Raw genomic sequence first — 18874 nt, forward strand, 5'->3', positions numbered from 1 at the left:
CATAGAATTCTATAATATTTTAATGTACTCCTAGTGTTTGAAGAGAATTTTTGAAGACTTCCTTTTGTTCTACCAGGTAGAAAATCATTTAAAAAATATAAAGGATGCAAGACAAACTTATATTTTCTATATCTTACAAACCATGCAGATATGGTCTCCCCTGTCTGGAATTTAGTTCCTTCTTATAAGAGAAATACTGATTTCCCTTAGAACCCAACTCAGACACCACCTACTATGCAAGGTTTTTCTCTCAATTGCACTTTAAGTACTCTCTTCCTCTTTAGGTTATTTTGTCCATACTTTGTATTTGCTTATTTGTTTGTAATGGGACATATTACCCATGTATATGTTATCTCTCCTCTCCCCACCCTAAATAGAATATAAATTCCTTGAGGTCAAAGAGATCATTTTATTTTTCACTTTTTATTCCCAGTACATAGTAACATAGTAACATAGTACCTACTCCATAGTAGCATTTTAGTAAATGTTGCTGTTATTATTCGGCCTTCCCTTGGAAACCTTCAGCTCTTGGCTCATCTTGGGTTTGGGGGATAGCAGAATCAAGAAGTAATAATTTCTTCTCATTTAGTTTTTGGTAAAAACACCATCTATCATTTTTCACCCTGCCCCCATTCTTTTAAATCTTTTTCTTGCCCCCATTCTTTTAAATCTTTTTTCTTTTATGACATAACTTGAATATTTTTTTCCTTAATGCCTTTTAAATTGTGTTTATTCCAATATGACTTTCAACTGAATGTAATTTGATTATTAGATCCATTTGTTTTTCCCAATTGTATCATTAGAGTCATTCCTACTTCTTCACATTGAATGCTGAAGTGGTTAAGTTCAAAGTAGTGTGATTTCAATATTGTTGTCAATAAAATTAAATCAGTATCAAAATGTCAGCCGATCTGTTATATATTGTTCCTGCTTATTGTCTTTCTTTTGGTTTCATCTACATATGCTTTCAGGATGGCTTGGTTAAGCTGGTTCTCACTCCAACTTCTGTGCATTCTTGTTTTCTCAACAGCTTCTTGACCTTTTATGAGATACTTCTCATAATCTTTGATCATCCTCCCCAGTAATGTTTTGCAGATGAGTTTGTATCTAAGCTGGTGTTGCCTTTGGCGCTATATTGCAGCTTGGCAAAGAGATAAAGTATTTGTTGGCTAAAACAGTTTGGGTTCTCTTCTGGCCTCTTTTGTGGTAACTCTTGCATTAGCTAAATTTCTCTAGGAAGTGGTGATGGAGTCAAGATCTTTATTTTTCTCATATTTTGGAGTTGATGGCTTGTTTAAACAAGTTGGATTGGAACTTCTGCATTTGTGTACAGTGAATTCTCATCTTTATCCTTTCTTCTACTTTGGTATTTACTTTGGCCTTTGGGCTCCCCATTCTATGATCTGACTGCATGCAAGCAGCTAATTCTGAAATAACTGATACATATTTAGCCAGTCATCTCTTGTCTTTCACAACACAGTCAATTTCCATTTTTTCTTATGCCTAGAGCATACCACATGCTGCATCTCTCTCTTTTCTTTTGGATGAAAATATTTCTAATGTAAAGGCATGAGACATGTAAGTGGCCTTCCAGATTTTGACTTTTAAAATTTCTTTATTTTTGAACTATCTTTTCAACATTTTTTTACTATTGTCTTTTGTGTCCACGTTTGTATTAACTATTTAGTAATATTGACTTAGTGGGGAGGATCTTGTAAAATTCCTCATGGAATTTGGATGTTTGTATTTCTTCATCCTCTGTGTCAGATGTTGGTGATAAGTTATAATTATCTCCTTGGTGGTCTGTTTGTTTATGCTTTATGAGCACTGCAGAGCAAGGAGACTAAAGTCCCACAAAATTGTGCTTCTTGTTACCTTTCAAGACACAGGAGAACCAACTTTGGCAAGTTCTTTATTTTGCTTATTTCTTCTAAAAATGGAAATGTAGATAGGATTATGATTCAATTCCTCTAGTAGTGTCAATTCATGGAAACTAGAATTTCAGAGTTTGAAGGAACCCTACCAATCATCTCTTCTAACCCACTTGAGTACCCATCTTGAGCAGTGATCATTCAACTCTCACTTAAAAATCTCTAGTGACAAAGAATTCACTGCTTTCTAATTGTTTTTTAGATTTTTTTCGAGGCAAATGGGGTTAAGTGGCTTGCCCAAGGCCACACAGCTAGGTAATTATTAAGTGTCTGAGGTCAGATTTGAATCCAAGTACTCCTGACCCCAGGGCTGGTGCTTTATCCACTGCACCACCTAGCCACCCCTGCTTTCTGATTATTAAGAAGCTTTTCCTGAAAAAAAGTTTAGATTTTTTCTCTTTGCAACTTCTAACCTTTCCTTTTAATTCTTTCCTTGGGGTCAAATAGCACAAGTTTAATTCTTCCACAGAAAATCTTTTAAGAACTTGAAGACATTTATTGTGTTCCCATTGGTTCATCTTTAATCCATATTCAGCATCCTAAATGTCTTCAAATAATCCTCCTATGGCATAGACTTGAGTCCCTTCAACATTCTGTGTGTTCTCATCTAGCCATTTTCTAGTCAATGTCTTTCCTAAAACGCAGTGCTCAGAATTGAACAGAGTCCTGTGATTTGACCAGGATCATTTCCTTACTTCTAAAAAAAATCCTCTCTCTTTTAAAAATTTAAATAGTAGTTTATTTTTTCAATTTAATGCAAAGAAAATTTTCAACATTCATATTTTATAAGATTTTGAGTCCCAGATTTTTTTCCTCTCTCTCCCTCTCCCATAATGTAAAGCAGTCTGATATATGTTATTTATGTACAATCATGTAAACCATATTTCCATAATAGTTATGTTGTGGAAGAAGAAACAGAACAAAAAAGGGAAAACATGAAAAAAAACACAGAAAGTGAAAATAATGAGCTTTGCTCTGCTTTCAGATTCCAAAATTCTTTCTCTGAATGTGAATAGGGGTTTACATCATGAGTCCATCATTGTCTTACTAGGAAGAGTTGTCAATGATAGTGGATTACATGATACTGCTGTTATCGTGTACAATGTTCTCTTGGTTCTGCTCACATCACTTAGCTTCAGTTTATACAAGTTTTTGCGGGTTAGAAAATGCTCTATTAATGTAATCCAACATTATATTTAGTTTTTAAGGCTGCCACAATATATAGCAGACTCATTTTGAGACTGCTATCTAACCATGGTCTCTCCTGCTGCCCCATCTTGTACTTATGAAAGTCAATTTCTTGAACCCAAGTCTAAGATTCCCTATTTATTCCTATTCCATTTCATTTTATTAAGTTTAAACCAATGCTTTACCCTGCTAAGAGCTTTTCAAAATCTGGCTGTCACCCAATGTTTTAACTATTTTAGCTTGTGTCATCAGTAAATTTGATAAGGATGTTACTGGAAAATGTGAAACAAAGCAGGGTTAGGCACAAATACTTGAAACACTCTATCAAATGTTTCCTTTCAAGTTGATAATGTAACTATTAACTATAACTCAATGACTACTCTTTAAGGTTAACCATTCAACCTGTTTGGAACTGATCTAGTTATTCCATCATGTAGCCCCCATCTCATCATCTTGACCACAAATATAAGATGTAATAAGACATTTTGCTAAAATTTAGACAAGCTATATCAATAGCATTCTCCTAATCTACCAGTTTAATAACTTATCAAATAAAAATACATGACCTACTCTTTTTTTTTAGTTTTTTTGCAAGGCAAATGGGGTTAAGTGGCTTGCCCAAGGCCACACAACTAGGTAATTATTAAGTGTCTGAGGCCACATTTGAACTCTGGTACTCCTGACTCCAGGGCCAGTGCTCTATCCACTGCACCACCTAGCTGCCCCTAAATGTGTACTATTTCTTTAAAAAATATATATTCTAGAATTTTTACCAAAAATTTGGTTACATTTATTAGCTTATAGATTGTATATTGTATTTTCCTACTTTGTGAAGATTCAAATATTTGCTCTTCTTAAGACCTGAAATATTTCTCTTCTCTATCATTGATCTTTCAAAAATCACTGACAGTGATTTAGCCATAGCATCCTCCAGTAGCCAAAGATAGAGATAATCTTTTTTGTTTGTTTGTTTGTTTTTTGGATTTTTGCAAAGCAGTGGGGTTAAGTGACTTGCCCAAGATCACACAGCTAGGTAATTATTATTTGTCTGAGGTTGGATTTGAACTCAGGTCCCCTTGACTCCAGGATGGGGTACTCTATCTACTGCACCACCTAGCTGCCCTGAGATCATATTTTTTTTAAAGAAAGATTTTATTTATTTTGAATTGTACAATTTTCCCCCTATTCTTGCTTCCCTCCCCCCCACCCCCCAACAGAAGGCAGTCTGTTAGTCTTTACATTGTTTCCATGGCATATACATTGATCTACGTTGAACGTGATGAGAGAGAAATCATATCCTGAAAGAAGAAAAGAAAATTATAAGAGATAGCAAAATTACATAATAAGATAACTTCCCCCCCCCAAAAAATTGAAGGTAATAGTCTTTGGTTTTTTTTCAAACTCCACAATTCTTTCTCTGGATATAGAAGGTATTCTCCATTGCAGATAGTCCAAAATTGTCCCTGATTGTTGCACTGATGGAATGAGCAAGTTCATCAAGGTTGATTGTCACCCCCATGTTGCTGTTAGGGTGTATGATGTTTTTCTGGTTCTGCTCCTGAGATCATATTTTTAAGGTAACTTGAAATCATTAAGGTCAGATAAGTGCCATCTTTCTTTTCTTGGGTATCAACTCCTTATAACTCAATTATGCTCTGTTCTTGCTAGTCCAAATATTGTTGTCTTTGACAAAGAAAACAAGTATAATGATAATTGAGCAACTTTACATTCTATCTGTTGTCAGTTATCATCATTTATCTACCTTGAACAGTGGTTTTATCCCTTCTTTGATCTGCTTTATTCAATATAAAAACAAACAAAAAAATTCCTTCAGTTTTTTTTCCTACCCTTAATTCTGCTCAACAGCTTTAGCTCATTCTGAGTTTTAGAATCTTTTTCAGTAGTAGTATGCTTGTATTAAGCCTCTGATGTTCGCCTTTATTTCCAATCTTGGCATATATCTTTTGAAGTTTGCTGAAAATTCATTCATAAAAGTTAGCTACTAATTCATTCATATAGGCATCTCATTGGTCCCCAGTCATGATGATACACTTAAAGTATAGAGTTAAATTTATGTTTATTGATGGTTTAAGCACTGGGTAATTCTTAGAACCTTTTTTCAGTTCTGCTTTCATGATGATCTACTACCATCACTATATCATATTTAGTTTTCTATTCCCTGCTAATCACCATATCTATAACATTTCCTTGATCAATTAGGGAATAATCTTGTCTAAAAAACAAACTGAAGTACAAAAAAAGAATCCATTATTTCCATCTCCTCTTCACCCCCTCACCCCCCAACGTCTCTATTTCTTTCAAGGATACTAACATTCTTCTAGATACTTTGGCCCCTGGTTCTTTGAGATCTGGGCAGTTTTTATTTATGATTTTTGTGAAATTTGATATCCAAGTTTTTATTGTGGTCATGATTTTCTGGTAGTCTGATGACTAATTATCTTTCCTTTACCTGTTTGTCAGGTCAGTTATTTTTGATAATATATACTTTGTTTTTTCTTTTTAAATATATTTTGATGTTTAACATTTCTTGTCTACTGTTGTTTTCTGTTTGACTTATTCTTATTTTCAGAAGTTCAATTTTTGAATAAGGTTTATCAGCATCTATTATAAGGCATTAATTTTCCTTGCCTTCTTTTATTCCATTTTGTATTTGGTGTTTCCCTTTTTCCAGATACTCTTGTAGCCCTGTTCCCTGGATATTCTTCTCCCTGAGGTTTTACTTGGACTTTTTGCAGACTTACTCTCTTCTTCTGGGTTTACTCTCTTAGTTTTTTTTTTTTTCAGTTCAAGGTATTTCTTTTTTATTTTTGGAATTTTGTTTGCTCATAACTCCAGCCTCAGTCCAGATTGGGACCTTGTATCTAGGTCAGACTCTGCTCTTGTACTCTATTCTTGTACTCCTGGATCTTGTGGGTAGATTTTGTTTAGCCTTCAGTTCAGTGGCTGAGACTAGACTATGCCTTCTGAGATTATCTGGCTTAGTCTCCTACTGTTCTTTAGGGATAGTCTACATGGACAGGTTCTACCTCTTCTGGAGCATTTTTAGACTTTTACTAAGTTGTTTGTGAAGTTTCTTGACTCCTCTGAACCTCAGTGCATTTCTCTAGGCCACATTCCACAATTTCTTCTCCCCCTGACCTCTTTTTGAAAATCAGGTCATTTGTCTGTCACCAGTTGCATGGTATTTCTCCCATTTGTCCTGAATTTTTAAAGATCATGAATGATGATTTAGGGCTATTTAAAGTGATAATTATAAATTCTTTCAGCAACCTGGAATGTAATTTATCTGGGTTTGATGATCCATTTAAGATATTTAGCTTAAAGAAAGTATCATTTAAGGTACTTACCAAATCAATTATTTTAGTTTTCTATTCCCTGCTAATCATAATTATTCTGTACTTCTTAGTAGTGTTTTCTTTCTTTTTCATTACTTTTGTAAGAGCACAGGTATAGTTTTTTTTTATATAGATGTACTTGAAAAATGGAAGTAGAAAGAAAGGTGGGTGGGTGTACTGTTCTCATTACTTTCTTCTTATATGTGCAGAGATAGATTGTTTATCTGGATCCCTAAAAGGTGCCAGGAAATGGCATCCCAGTGTCTTCCTGGATCTCCTTCTCAGCTATCTAGTTTAGTGATTAGAATATTAAATTTTTTTTCATTAATAGTTATTTTCTCTTCCTCAGTCTCATTGAGGTATGGGGAAGAAAAAATAACCCTTGCAATAAATATGTATAGTCAAGCAAAACAAATTTTACATCATCTAAAAATGCATTTCACTCTTCTATCGAAAGGTGGATAGTATTTTTTTCCTCCTCAGTTCTCTTGGAATTATCTTCATTTGCTTTCTTTCTTTTCTTTCTTTTTTTCCTCTCTTTTAAAAATATTTATTCATTCATTCATTTATTTATTCACTCATTTATTTACTTATTTATTTGTTTGCTTGTTTGTTCATTCATTCATTCATTCATTTATTTATCTGTTCATTTGTTTGTTTGTTTGTTTATTTAATTTGAGATCTATACTGTTCTCTTCTCTTCTTCCCAATCCTGCACTATATAAGACCCATAGTTGACACAGATCTCTCTTTGGCTCTGTCTCTCTGTCTTTCTCTGTCTCTATCTTTGTCTCTGTCTTTCTCTCCTCTTTCTATGCACATACATATATAGGTGAAACTCTGCAATACATAGTTCTATATTTATGTTCTTTCTGGTAGGTGGCTAACATCTTCCTTCATAGGTCCTTTGTAGTTGATTTGAATATTCATATATCTCAGAATAACTTAGTCATATTTACTCTTTTTTTTCCACTTTTTAAAAAAGTTTTTGCAAGGCAAATGGAGTTAAGTGGCTTGCCCAAGGCCACACAGCTAGGTAATTATTAAGTGTCTGAGACCAGATTTGAACCCAGGTACTCCTGACTCCAGGGCCGGTGCTTTATCCACTATGCCACCTAGCCGCCCCCATATTTACTCTTGAAGTAATATTGCTGTTATTGTAGATGACATATTTATTCTTTATTTCACTTTTCATTATTTTCATGTTTTCCTAAAATAATTTCTTACAGCATAGCAGTATTCCATCATAATCATATGCCACAGTTTAAATAGCCATTCCCCAATTGACATACATTCCCCTCAATTTCCAGGATTTTTTTTGTAAATTAAATCAGATTTGAAATACATTTATCAGATTGCCTAAAATGATAGAAGGAAAAAAAATGACCAAATCTTGGAGGGGATGTGGAAAAATTGGAACACTAACACATTGTTGGTGGAACTGTGAGCTAACCCATTTTGGAGAGCAATCTGGAGTTATGTTCAAAGACTTAAAAAACTGTGTATACCTTTCGACCCAGCAATACCATTATTAGATCTGTTTCCCAAAGTGATCCAGGAAAATGGAAAAAGATCCTGTATGTTCCAAAATATTTATGGCAGTTCTCTGTAATGTTTAGAATATATAGCAGATAATTTTACATTATTTGATAATTTTATCAAACATTTACTGGCATCATCCTCATTCTATTAGGATCCTTATCTTATCTCCTTTGCCTGGCTTACTTTAAAGATAAAAGTATATTTACTGAATGGAATCAAAACTGAAAAGATTCACTAAAATTTCCACCATTTCAATAACAGCCTCAAATCTCCACCTCTCTCCCCTGAACATCAGTAAAATATTCTTAGGTATGCTGTAGTAACCCTTTAGAAGAGCATATTTCTGTGTTCCTTTTTAGAGTCAGTTGGGTAAGGGGAAGAACCTTTCACCTCCTCCACATTCATCACTAAGTATGGTCATTAGAGTGTGAAAGATCTGATGCTCGACCTACTGATACAACCTGTGAAGTTTGCTTTTGGGAGAATCAGAATATATAAGGGATGTACCTTGGAGAAACTGTGGTTAGCTCATTTCCAGTCATCTGCTACTATCACTGACAATCCCCCTTTGGCCTTCCAAATTTCTCCCTCACCTAGTCCTTCAGTTGCCCTTTTAATTTTCTTCTCCTGTGCAACTTTAAAAAAAAAGTTCTTTAAATATTTTCCCAATCGTGACTTAGTTAAAGTCACAAGTAATTTTATAAGAAAATGAAAAAAATCTGGCTACTTTATAATGAATGTGGTTCTGGTGGGCAACCCCAATAGTTCAGAGGAACTTTTTTTTTTAATTAACTATGTAGCCAGAACAATCACTATCTTCAAAAAGACCTGAATCAGCTCCAGCTATCTCTGTTTCATTTGCATCTAGGGCAGCTTAGTGGGACTTTTTGCTCATGACATCTGATGGGATAAGGAGGAGAACCTCAGGGCCTTCTTCCTCTCCTGATGCCTTTCGGTGTAAGAATGTGACTTTGATCCTTTGCCTTTTCGTTAATTTGTTTCTATTCCAATATATTCCCAGGCCGTTGGAGAGTGAGCTCCAGGAATCCAGAAGTCAGATCTCAACTCGATTTTTGCAGACAGTACAGCAACAGCACCCCAATGAGAAAGAATCAGGCTTCAGGGAATGACATTCAAGAATCTAAACCAGTAGAAAGATCTCATGCTAGTTAAAGACACATTTAGATATAAACTTGGTGGGACCAATAGTATAGAATAATGGAGTTCAGTTTTGCACCAATTCATCCAGAGAGAGGTGGTATAGAGGAAAATAATGCTTTATTCTACTTAAAATCAAGTCAATAAGTATTTTTATTAAGGCCTACTTAATAGGCCTTACCATTTCTTTCAAGTAAATAATTTGTAGAAGTTAATTATGACAAAATTTGGTTGCCCAGAGAAGTTCATCAGTATTATATGTTAATTTTATGGTGGCATACTTGTATAGGTTCTGGATATTGGCCAATGCTTTCACCCTTTCCCTGTCACCAATGGACTGAAGCAAGGTCGTGTTCTTGTTCTCCTGTTGTTTAGAATGATATTTTCAGCACTATTGGTTAGGTGCTTTTTTTAGGACAAAAATGACATCAAGGTCAGTTACTGCAATTACAGTAAAATATTTAACTCGAAAATACTATAAGCCAAGACCAGGGTTGGAGGACTTTTTGTTTGCATATAGTTTCATACTCAATGCAGTCTTTAAAGCTGAGATACAACAAAATTCTCTACTACTTGTGCTAATCTTGGCCTAACAATTATCACCAAGAAAACACAGGTTCTCCACCAACCATTGCCAAATCCTCCTTTTGTGGAACTATCCATTACAGCAACATGCCAAGAGACTGAATCACTTCTATTTGAATTGTCTTAGGAAACTTCTAAAGATCACTTGGCAAGATAAGGTACTGGACTCTGAGGTCCTTTCTTGAGGTAAATCTCCAGCATTCAAACTGCAAAGAGCACTACTTTTATGGGCTGGCCATGTTGTTTGAATGCCAAATGTATGTTTGCCTAAAATACTATTTTATGGGGAACTGATACAAAGCAAGCACTCACATTGAAGTCAGAGGAAACAATACAAGGACACTCTCAAGGTCTTTCTGAAAAACTCTGGAATAAGTCATATGACATGGGAGATATGGCATGGTATGCCCTCATGCAGGAAGGTGCTGTGCTCTATGAACAAAGAAGAATTAAAGTAGCCTAAAAGCTACTGTTGTGAGTACAGTGAGTGAGATGTATGAATTTAGAGACAGTTCTACTCCAAATGTTCATATGGTCTACTTGTGCCCAACCTCTGGTAGAGCTTTCTGAGCTCATTTTGGTCTGATTAGTCACAGTCAGACATATTGTACCTTGGCCTCTACATAATGACGTCATTTTGATCCTTTTTAAGAACAAAGTACAACAATCAAGCATAAACTGTCTCTAATCTGACTTTATAAAGAGAATCATCTATTTACGTTTTTAGAAGAACAAAGTTGAGAAACTTTCTACTTCATTCATTATAAAGTAGCCAGTTTTTTTTCATTTTCTTATAAGACTACTTGTGACTTTAACTAACAGTCATGATTGGGAAATTATTTAAAGAATTTTTTTAAAAGTTGCACAAAGAAAAGAAAATGGAAAGGGCAACTGAAGGACTGGGTGAGGGAGAAGTTTGGAAGGCCAAAGGGGGATTGTCAGTGACAGCAGCAGATGCCTGGAAATGAGCTATCCTGAATGTTTGCATTCCAGGACTTGTTCTGATGCCAGGATGGTTACCATGTATACAATTGCTCTTCTGAAAAACAGGAAAAAGAATGTCTGCATGCCCTCAGCTAATGAATATGCCCAGGAGAACACCAAGCTCCTATTACTCTGGATTTCTCTCAGAGGCTCAAGGACAAAGAAATGGATTTTAAACCTTCAAGAGCAAAGAATATTATTATTTTTGAAACCAAAAAATCAAAGAAAAAACAAAGTTCCAGGAAGAGAAATGTGGATGCTAATTAATTCTATTCTTTCTTGATTTATTTCTTCATAAATCTCGACAAGAAAACTTCAGATATTTTATTTGAACTATATTAAGTTATTTTTGAAGAAACAGAATTTTTTCAAAAGAGCTATATTTTACATATTTTTAATCATAAAGAACTTTATCTTTTCATAGTAGTTTGAGATCAGTCCACCTAATTCATATATGAGCCCAGTCCTTAGTGTTTATTGCTTTGTTTTCCAGGTATATCCAACAATTCAAGATCTGATCTTGACAAAGATACTGGAATGGTTTGCCATTTCCTTGTCTGGCTTATTTTATAGATGAGGAACTGAGATAAATAGGGTTAAGTGACCTACCCAGGGTCACACAGTAAATATTGGAGTTAAATTTGAACTCAGATCTTCTTGACTCCAAGTGCAGTGCTCAATCCACTGCACTACTTAGCTGCTCATAGTGTTGATTGATTGATAAATGACAACCAATAGGACTGTGTGATTTACCACTATTCATAGAATGAACCTCTGACAAAATTAGTACCAGATTTAGGTTTAGGCTGCTTCCTCTCCATAGAGTTATCCAGAATATTAGATAATCTTTTTTCATGATCTTTACTCACTCTATCATTCTTCAAGTATACCACAGACATATATCTTGCACTAAGCTGCTTCTAGCTTTCCAGGCAGCAACTGGATCCTCTGGAGACATGGAAAGAAAAAAAAAATCCACCTGCAAAAATGGAGTTCTCATAGTGCTAGTGATCCTGCAAGGTAGAAGAGATGGCAAGATACTCTCTAGACCAAAGAACACTGTCCTTGGAACATTTGTGAACATTTTACCTTCTGTAAAACTAGGGAATTAGGATTATTATTATTTGTTGTTGTCTAGTTGTTTCAATTGTGTCTGACTTGCTATGAATCCATTTGGGGTTTTCTTGGATAAGATTTGGATTGATTTGCCATTTCCTTCCTCAAGTCATTTTACAGATGAGGAAACTGAGGTAAACAGGGTTAAGTGATTTGACCAGGGTCACAAGACTAGTAAAACTCTGAGGTCAAATTTGAACCCACAAAAATGAGTCTTCTGACTCCAGACTAAAGGCTCTATCTAGCTGCTCTGGATTATGACTGTTTATTTGAAGAAAAGGGTCTACTTAGTATATAAGAACAAAAGGTATTAATGTGGAAATATTTCTGTGTCTAGGTAGTCTGTATATTTTCCATCTAAATTTGAAATCCCCATCTGAAAATTCTCCCATCATGTCTGAAGTAAAATGAAATGTATATTTTAAAAAATCATATAGTGAAAGGTTTGAATTCCTGGAGCCTACTCCAAGGAGCATACTTGAAGATGAACTTTTGTGGGATAAGGGAACCATAGCATAGAGTGTGTACAATGCTGAACTGTGATCTGACTGCTTCTGGTGAAACAGGTACCTTTGGTCTTTCATACAATCAGAACATCTGATTGATCTTTGTGTGTCACTTTCTACCCTTTGAGAGGGGTCTGTGTCAAAGGAGGATAGGCTAACTCAGGAAACTTTAAAAAATATATTATTTATTAATTAAATATTTCCTAATTACACACAACAATTTTAAATATTCATTTTAAAAATGTTGATTTCCAAATTCTCTCCCTCTTCTTCCAGGTCCCTCTCCTTACTCCTTGATAGGGCAAGCAATATGATATCAATATAAACATATGAAATTGTGCAAAACATATTCTCTGGAATCTTTAAAGGGAGAGTAAACTACTTCTTTCATTCTCCTTCCACCTATATGGTCCTTGGGAATTCAGATTTCACTTCTTTGAAGTTCCTATGTGGGGAGGAGAGGGTAAACCTTTAATTTTGGAAGTTGCTTGTACATGGGAGCTAGAACAGGTGATCATTTAGAGATTGGCTTCTCCAACTGTCTTATGTTTCTTTCTCCTAAGCACAGGTAACCAAACAGTAATCCTGAGATAGCTATTTCCAGTATTGGTGGTTATCTTTGGAATTCAGGAATTTAAGAGTTCCCGAATTCCTCACTTGGAACTAACTGGCATCACCATTTTATTTTGCAACCACATTCTTCCTGGAAAGCTGACTGCTCAAAGTAGGATGATTCCAAGCTTTTCCCTGACTTGCAAAAGACATAGACCTTGAGATAATTTGGACATATAGAACTGAGATGAAGGTAGAATGCTTATTTAACAATTCCCAAAGTATCTCATGTTTTAAAGTTTTAAATATCAATATGTTAATAGAGTATAAGATGAATTTTGGATAGCTGGTTTATATTTCAATTATTTGTTGATGTGTGATTATGGGTATTTGTGTTTTTAAACATTTTTATTGTAGTAGATGAAATAAATAGCTGTTAATCTGATTTCTGGGACATTGAACACTATTCTCATAGAGATTTTTTATAATTTTCTTTGGAGAGATTCTATCCATGAAACATATTTTGCAAGTTTCCCTAAGGTTCCCGAGGGCAGGGCAGAAAGAGGTTGCAAAAACTCTAGAGGAAAGAAAACAAAAGCAAAACCCTGACTCCTTTTGTTAGAAGGCCTGGACTCTTCTGATACTGAAATTGGTCTGTGTGAATACAGAAGTGGAATATCAAAGCAGGAGAGCATATTCCCAGCCCTCTTTTGGCCATTGGGTGGCAGTTACATTATAAATGTAAATGCAAGTGCAACAACAACAATAACAATAATAATAATGGTAATATCATGTTATGAAGTATAGGAGAGCTGGACTGTCCATAAGAGAAAGATGAATATCTATAATAATAAGATTTCAGAGTCCTGTGAAGTATTGAAGAAGTAACAGTAATACCAACAATGTCAATAACGACATTTAGATCACATTTACAAAGCATTCTGTGGCTTACAAATTGTTTCTCCTCATAATAACCCCTGTCAGGTAGGCAGTACAGTGAGAGATGTTAATTGCAATTTTACTAAATTATTCACCAGTAATCACTCCTGCTCCGGTCTTCTCTAGGTCAGTCAAATAACATGACGCCAGCAGATTTGTCTGAGTCCCTTCATGATTGGCTATTACTACCTCAATAGTAATTATTGACATGAGCAACATTAGGCTTTCAAATATATTCATTTGTTCAGCTTTTTGTTTTATCCAAGTATTACCTAACTTCAGCTCTCTGTGCAAATGACAGGGTAATGTTTTTAACCTGCTAATCAGAAGCATTGACTTCATGAAATTACTCTAGGCATTTCTTTTCAAAATTATAGAAATAACACAGGGGAAGGAATGATTAAGTCATTATTCCCCTGCGGGGGGCGGGGGACAAATGGGAAAATATGCTTTCATGTTTTTTTTCAAACTTAACTTTGAGTATCTGGACAATAAACACATTGAGGTAGAGTGAATATGAGCATCTTACACATTTGCTATAAGTTTGCCTTCCCTCATTTCCCATTCCTTACCATTGCTATTTCTAGATGTCTGGTATTCTCTACTGTTTCCCAGAACCATATATGTGTATACACATATGTGTGTATGTATATTGAAATAGATTACACATAAATAAACATATATGTAAACTCTCGTATATTCCTGTAATAAATGATCAAGATTAATGAGCAGATGGCAATGGGAGCCCAACAACTATCTTCAATACCTCAAATATTCTTCCTGTGAACCTATTTGCTAATCTAGGATTAATGAACTCTCTACTCCCATAAAGCTATGGCAGGGGAAGAGAAGTATTTTCCATAGGGGTAATTTGAGCCCATTGAAACAATGGAGAAGGGCACATGGAAAAAATAGGTGTCAATTCCCCTGATTTTACATTTGAAATATTTGTCCTAAAAGGGCTTGGCCCCAATATAGTTGTATTCTTAGCTTGTTCTTTCCACATTTAGAAAAACTGTAAGAATTATGTGTCTACTTGGCAACATAGAAACTAATTAATATTAATTATTATTATTATTTGCCATTAATGATAGCACTTCCTTTTTTAATGGGCAAATCTATGTCCAAAAGCCTCTAGCCACCTAACAAAAACAAAATTGAAAACATACTCACAACCCACACAATCATTAGCAATCCTTCTACTAGGATATGTTGATTACTAAATTCAACAAATCTTATTGTATTCAATTGTGGTTTTATTTCCTAATAAACCACAATGTTACTGGAAATCCCTAAAGTTTTATTCTTCCTCCAATCATAGGCAATAGTCCTTCTTCTGGTGCCATTTTGGATACTCCCATATCCTTTGCCCTGTCTCTTCAAGAAAGCTGTGTCATAAGGCTTAAAATAATAGCATATAGATAGTTATTTTGGGCAGTGGTCTTATATAAACAGATGGATACAGCTGATAACATTAACGACTTTACATGTCATCTCGTTTTTCCAGTACTCTTGCTTCCCTGGAAAATTATATCTGTTTGATATCTCTTAACCCATGGCAACCACTTACACAGCTGTACTCAATGTTGTTTGTGAAATTGTCAGTTGCTTTTTGTACATCACCCTGTTCTATTTTGGTTGTGGTATGGACTTTGAGCTATGCTTGATTGAGACTGCTATATCCAACAAGACCAGGAATGGAAGCTTGTAAAAAAAGGGAGCCACTTGGAAGATAGAACCTTAACGTGTGTGGGCAGGAAAGGAAATCTGCTGACTTGTTCAGTTACATGGCCATTACAAGAAGGACAAAGTTAGACAATTCTTATATATATAAGGAATTATTTTTTTGGTATCAATGAGTTTGAATTTTAAATACTTGAATTATTTTCTTAAAAAAAACACATACCCAGGGGCAGCTAGGTGGCACAATGGATAAAGCACCGGCCCTGGAGTCAGGAGTACCTGGGTTCAAATCCAGTCTCAGACACTTAATAATTACCTAGCTGTGTGGCCTTGGGCAAGCAACTTTAACCCCCATTTGCCTTTCAAAAAAAAACACATACCCAAAGTCAATATAAATCAGAAAATACTAGATCTAGAATAGAGCTTAGAGACATATAGCTTCAAATTATTATTTAGTAGTTGAGGAAAACTGAGGTTTAGCAAAGTATAACATAATATAGATAAAATACAGAAAGCCCAGATTTTACAGTGACAGTGAATTAGAACCTTCAGAATGACAGTGAATTGCAATAACTTTCCAAATAATTCTCTTAAAAACAAACTAATTTTTAAAAATCACAATTATTGGATATAATCAGATAAAATATTATTTTGGCCCTCAATATCTAGCAAAATAACTTAGTCTAAATCCACTTTTTCATGTGTTGACATGGTCATGTCATATCATTAACACCAATTTACTATAGACCATATGTGGAAATCAGACTTTCTACATCTGCACAGGAACATAGACCAATTTGCAAAAAGACTTTTCTAAGTTCAAACATGCATCATGGGTCTTTCTAAAACCAACTGAAATATTAAAATGTTTATCAGAGAACTCAGCTTAGAATATATGACTAACCTAAAATCATGCGTATAGTAAACAAAAAGTCTCACCTTGTATAGGAAATGTTTCTTAATCTCTCTTGATTCTAGTGTCATCTTTCTGTTGATTATTTTGTTCTTATTCTTTATTCTGTACATAATTTGCTATTAGCATGTTTTTTACCCATTAGGCTATGAGCTCTTTGAGGACAAGGTCTATCTTTTATCTTTCTTTGTATCTCAGGTGCTTAGCATAGTCCTTAGTATAAAGTAGGTATTTATAAATGCTTGTTGAATTACTGACCATTAGAAGTACCTCTGTGAAGAATTTAAGATTTGAAAATTTGTCTTTAAGAAAACAAATAGCAGAACTGGAGCCTATTCTCTAAAGTGTTTTTTAAAAATCCTTTTTATCTTAAAGCAGAATGCAACAATACTAATGATTCTGAATGACTTTAAATACAGCATGTCACCCCCAAATCTTAGTACAAATTTCAAGCTTTAGTAGTATGAAAGTTTAATAGTAGTTTAAAGATGCATAAGATTTTTGGTACATTCTTCATTTACCCATGTTTAGTGAGGGCTAGTTTCAAAATATACACAAGAATATAAGTTTCTTAAGGGTTGCAATTGTTTAATTTTTGTCCTCATATTTCAATATTAGAACAGAGTCTGGCACATAAGTAGGCATTTTGTACCTATTTGTTGACTTGTTGAAACAAATTCCTCTTTGCTTCTGATTTCTCATTTTTAAAACTGGATTACATGTACTAGAAATTACTTTTCAACTAAACAATTCTCTGATGCTATTTCATATAGTTCAAGCTGTAGTATGGTTAACTTCTTGCTTCTCCACAAATGGGCAAGTAGCATTTATATATAGCTTCTATTATGTACCATTCACTGTGCTAAGCACTTTACAAATATTATTAATATTACTTCCTTTGATCCTCATAACAACCCTGAGAGGTAGTTACTATTATTATCTCAATTTTACAGTTGAGGAAACTGGGGCAAACAGGAGTTAAGTGACTTGTCCATAAAATTGGGAACTCAGGTTTTCCTGACTTTATGTTCAGCAGTTTCATCAGTATGTCATTTATCTATCCATGTGTCAGAGATCTACTGAACTCAGGTCTTCCTGACTTTCTCTAAAATAGGTCAACATTTATCCTTAACCCTCTACTTACTTTGCCAATGTTAAGAGATACTTACAAAAATCAAACCTATTTTCATTTCCATGTCTACAGATGGATTTGAATTCAGATCTTCCTAACTCTAGGGCCAGTATGTTATCTGGTATGTCACCTAGGTATATTAAATATTTTACATAATAAAAATGTTTCCATGGATCAATAATCTCATGGATATGAGTATTCTCTCCTTTGGTTCAGATCACATCTGTGCCTTTTCATCCAATGTGAGTCTTGTCTAATTTGTAGAGTCCTTGTAAAGGATGGAGCCAAAGGGAGAAAAGGACTATGTCAAAATAAATTTGTATTCCATTGGTACCAAGGACTTTGCCTTTCTCTATTATCCTTCATTATTATACTGAAATATAAAAAGAATGACTTTTAGTCTTTTGTAGCTTTATTGTGTGAGCATGGTGGTAAAAAAGAGGAATAGAGTTCAAATACTGCCTCAGACACTACTTGTGTGACCCTAGATAAGTCACTTTCTCTATTTTCTCTATAACATTTTCTCCTTCTATAAAATGGGGTGTTGTGAAGATCAAATGAGATAACATAAGTAAAGTTATTAATAAATCTTAGTGTGCTCTATGCATTCTAGCTATAAATGTGAGATTTGTATTTAGTGAATAACAAATTGATCCAACAGCAATAGTAGTATAATAGTATAGTATAGTATAGTATAGTATAGTATAGTATAGTATAGTATAGTATAGTATAGTATAGTATCGTATCGTATCGTATCGTATCGTATAGTATAGTGTAGTGTAGTGTAGTGTAGTGTAATATAGTATAGTATAGTATAGTATAGTATAGTATAGTATAGTATAGTATAGTATAGCATAATAGTATTAATGCTTAATAATAAATCTCTGATGACTAACTTTGGTTTTCTAGGCCACTCTCACACTGATCACCTCATTTTATTCTTAAAACCTAGTGGTAAGGGGCAGCTAGGTTGCACAGTGGACAGAGCACTGGCCTTGGAGTCAGGAGTGCCTGATTTCAAATCCAACCTCAGACACTTAATAGTTACCTAGCCATGTGGCCTTGGGCAAGCCACTTAACCCTATTGCCTTGAAAAGTCTAAAAAAAAACCCCAAAAACAAAATAAAAAAAACCAACCCAGTGCTAAAGAGCAGAGATTATAGCTGTTTGAGAAGTGACAAGATTACAGTATATCAAAATTAAATTGTTCTTTAGTTGTTTTTCAGCTGTGTCTGACTCTTCATGATCCCATTTGGGGTTTTCTTGGCATAGATACTGGAATGGTTTGC

The sequence above is a fragment of the Macrotis lagotis genome, chromosome 1, assembly GCF_037893015.1.
Source record: "Macrotis lagotis isolate mMagLag1 chromosome 1, bilby.v1.9.chrom.fasta, whole genome shotgun sequence".
NCBI classification, from domain to species: domain Eukaryota; kingdom Metazoa; phylum Chordata; class Mammalia; order Peramelemorphia; family Peramelidae; genus Macrotis; species Macrotis lagotis.